Source organism: Lactuca serriola, chromosome 3 (assembly GCF_051521515.1).
Source record: "Lactuca serriola cultivar US96UC23 chromosome 3, Lser_US96UC23_V15, whole genome shotgun sequence".
Lineage (NCBI taxonomy): Eukaryota > Viridiplantae > Streptophyta > Magnoliopsida > Asterales > Asteraceae > Lactuca > Lactuca serriola.
In genome coordinates, this window is record NC_136410.1 from 207066780 (window position 1) to 207071593 (window position 4814).

Genomic DNA, 4814 nt, shown 5'->3' on the forward strand with positions numbered 1-4814 from the left:
ACGAAGAGGTAATGATTTATCAACTGGTTCGACAGGAACTGTTTCCTCTGGTTGAGTGCTAGTGTCATCTAAGGTTCCTTCATTGGTTGACTCTTGAATCTCTTCAAGGTCAATGGTACTCCCACTGTCCTCTTTGAATATGAGCTCTCTTTCTAGAAAGACTCCTCTTCGAGCTACAAACACCACGTTCTCACTAGGTCTGTAGAACAAATATCCAAAAGACTGTTTTGGGTAACCAATGAAAACACATTTCTCACTTCTTGCTACTAGCTTGTCGTGAGTCTCTCGTCTTATGAAAGCTTCACAGCCCCAGACTTTAATATGTGCTAACGAGGGAACTTTCCATGTCCACATTTCGTGAGGTGTTTTGGCAACCTTCTTTGTTGGGACAAGATTTAGGATGTGGGTGGTTGTTTCTAAGGTATAGCCCCATAAATGAATTGGAAGTGGAGCACGAATCATCATAGAACGAACCATGTCTAACAAGGTTCGATTACGCCTCTCAGCTACACCATTTAACTGTGGTGTCCTAGGAGGAGTCAATTGTGAGACTATCCCACATTCCTTTAGATAGTCGTTGAACTCAATGCTAAGATACTCTCCGCCTCTATCGGATCTAAGTACCTTTATTTTCCTGCCTAATTGATTTTCGACCTCATGTTTAAACTCTTTGAACTTTTCAAAGGTTTCTGACTTATGTTTGATTAAGTATACATAACCATATCTACTATAATCATCAGTGAAAGTCACATAAAATCGATTAGCATCTCTTGTGGTTGATCTGAAGGGCCCACACACATCTGTGTGTATGAGATCCAACAGACCTTCACCTCTTTCACAAGACCCTGTGAATGGTGATTTTGTCATCTTTCCCAAAAGACAAGATTCACACAAATCATCTGATTTTAAGTCAAATGATTCCAAGACTCCATCTTTTTGGAGTTGGACTATGCGTTTCTTGTTAATGTGTCCAAGACAACAATGCCACAAGCATGCCTTGTCTACACTATTAGACAAGTCAATATTAAACACACTATTTCCTAAGCTATCAACACAAGTCGCTGTTTCATACATGTCATCACAAGGTAAAGCTTCAAACACAAAAACACCATTCTTATAAACAGAAATTGAACCATTCAAATCATTAAAAGAATATTTAAAACCTTGTCTGAACAATGCATGAAATGAAATAATGTTTCTCGTCATCTCAGACGAATAGCAACAATTCAACAAATATAATCTAACATCATTATTAAGCAAAAGTTGATAAACTCTGATCTTGGTTACTGGTGAAGACTTCTTGTTTCCCATGATCAAGTTTATCCTACCTCGCTCTATCTCCTCACTTTCCCTTAGCCCCTGCAAATCAGAACAGATGTGAAAACCACATCCTGTATCAAGGACCCATGAATGAGGAGATAATGAGTTATTAGAAGAAATAGTGTAAATACCTGCCGAAGATGGCTTCACTTTGCTGTCTTTGATGTCCTGCAGATATTGTGTGCAGGTTCTCTTCCAATGTCCTTTTTGATTGCAGTAAAAGCAAACAGCTTCCTTTGGATCAGAGACATGGGGAATGGAAGCATTGGGCTTGGCTTTCGGGCCATTGCTAGATGAACCTACTTGGACCTTTTCCTTCCAGTTTTGCTTGGGAGGAACTTTCCTCTTTTTCCCCTTTCCCTGTCCAATAGCTAGAACAAGAGCACTTGCAGGGGTGGGGGCTATACTTTTACCCTTCATCCCTGCTTCAGCAGTCTGCAACAAGTTGTGCAATTGGGCCAATGTCTGCTCAGTGTTGTTCAAATGGTAAGTTAAGATAAGTTGACCATAACAATCAGGAAACGAGTTCAAGACCATGTCAATGGCCAATTCCTCATCAAAATGAATGTTGATCTTGATCAAACGCTCTATGTAGCATTGCATTCTTTGCACATGAGATACAACCGATTCCCCCTCTTTCATCTTACAAGCCATGAGTGACTTGACTACTTCAAACTTTTCTTGACGAGCTCGCTTATGGTACTTTTCCATAAGGTCCTTATTCATCTCAAAAGGCCAGTAGTCCTCATAGTACCTTTGCATTTCAGGGGACATGGTTGCGACCATGATGCATGCCACTTTGGTAGCATCATCATAGTGCTTCTTGTATGCAGCATACTCTTCGGGAGTGGCTTTGGACTCATCAAGTTCTTTGAGCTCCTTTTCAAGGACATGCTCTTTGTCCTCGAATATGAGCGCCATCTTGATGTCACGCATCCAATCGTTATAGTTCGAGCCATCCATAACGACTTTAGCACAAATGTTGAGCAAAGAGAAGTTGTGGGTGGAAGATGAAGAAGCAGAAGTGTTTCCAGGAGTAGACATCTGAAAAGAAAGGTAGTTTTAGTTAGATTTCAAGACACCTCAATATAATAACCCAAAGATATCACATTAAGGTTAGGACCCAACTATGACGATTTACAACTTAGAAATGGGATGCCGAGATCCAAGTTCAAATCTCATAAAGGTAGGTGAATGACGATTCACCAATTCCACCATTAGACGAAATGAAATTCCTAATTCTTTTGAGATACATTAAAACTATTTAATGGCATGTTTTAATCTCGGATTATGCTCTACTATTTGTGACTGGGATACCGAGGATCACAAACTAGATGTGAATAACCATGCAATTGTGCTTGGTAACCTTATTGTCTTTATCATTAACTATTGATGTGCCGGTAAACCACACACGCTCCATCAAAATGATAATTATAAGATACCCATTACTACTCTTTATTAGTGCCTTTTAGTGTGCTGGTTAACCACACACTCTCCACTAACGACCAATAAAGCTTAATGTGCAATTTCATGGATTAGCATACTTTTCACATTTTTCCTAAAGTAGCTAGAGTTGGGATTTTAAAAATAATGTTCTAGTACTTTCTTTAATAGCATTATACTTTTAATGAGAAGTAGTTGTCCTATCAAATTCGTTCTACTAACGACCCTCCACTAATCAAGGAAGCAGTGGGTGAGAGTGGACACCCATTCAACTACCATTTTATAGGCAGTTTCCTTATACCCCCTTATAGATTAGCTTTGTGAATGAGGCATACTAGCGATTTGACTGACCATATTCTTATACATATATAATATTAAACTTTTAATTATAATATATATATATATATATATATATATATAAGGTGTGTTTTAAAACATTTTAAAACTCCAAGGGTTTATACAAATTTCGAAATTTAAACTATTAAATTTAAAATTTAAATAAACCAATTAATTAGATTTAATGTTTATCTATTAATTAACTTTTAATTAATTTATTAAATCTTGTAAGGATTATCCAATTAAATTAAACAATTAATCTAATCCTAATCCTTATCTGTCACACCCCAAAACCGAGAACGGCGGTAACGTTCTGAGGCGGAGGACGTCATGTACAGTATCACAACAATGAAAAGTAGTAAACAAGCAACAACATCATCCATTGCATTAATAATATAATTTTAATACAAGTGTGTTCTGTCAAAATATAATAGACACTAAAGAATAAATCAAATTGAAAGATGCGTCTTGAACGAGCACCATCTTCTCTGAACCTTGCATCGGTACCTGTCTATGGTTGACCCGAGGATACAAGTTATTTTGAAAGAGAGTATCAGCTTTAAAGTTGGTGAGATCATAAGTATTTTAGTGTCTTAATTTGTATGTAAGTATTTGTATGTATATGAACTGTAAGTATTGAAAATGTATATGAATTGTAAGTATGAAAATGTTATGAATGATCCTAGGAAGCCCTATGTTTCCTACTAATCGTATCCTTCTACCAAGGCATCTAGTTTCTGTGTTTGTCTCTTGTAAGAGTGTGTATTTTACCAAATTTGACTATCATTAATCAAAAATATAGTTTCTACATTGTCGTGCGTCGTGTGAAAATTCACGAAGTGAATGTAATGGGAAAATGAAATAGTACCATGGTGTAGTGTCGAATTACAACCATACTAATTACCTTAAGTCTAGGGTAATTTTGTGAGTACTATAGTATTTGTAATAAGTGACTACTTCTGTACTCCTATTGCCTTATTTGAGGGATAAGGCATAATGTGATGGCTAGATCCCAGGCTAGACGCTCCCCTGTCAAAGGGATTTTGAGACCTCTACACGCCCATTCATATATGCATGCCGTGACACATCCACACTACTATGATCATGTATATCCGATATAACTATCACAATTGCGTTGCGATTCATCGGTATAGTTAGATCCTGAACTTGTTACATGCTATAGCACCTAGTGATGTCTGTCCTATCATCGTATATGTAAGCGTACTCATGTAAACGTATCTATGTAAATGTACTCATGTAGATGTAATCATGTAAACATAATCATGTAAATGTACTCATGTAATAGTATAGTAGTGTACTGTAATGTTCTACGTGTGCTAGCTGTAATGTGTGCTCTCTCTCTCTCTCTCTCTCTATGTAGCATGTATAGTAATGTACTGTAATGTACTAGCTGTAATGTATGTTCTCTCTGTCGAGCAAGTATTGACTCATGAATGAACTGACTCATTGTATGATATCGTGTTCTAGTAATAGTTCTAGTATCTCCCTAAACTACCCATATGGTAGCTTACTAGTAATATGACTTGTACGTATGAACATGGGAGTATACCCTTGCTACCCAAGGGTATTGAATTGACTCGAAGAACCTTTATGACTATATATGTACACATGATACATAACTAATATTTAAACGACCTTCAGACGGTTACCTGATACTCACCAGACCACATCCAAATCGAGGAAAAGGAAATAAA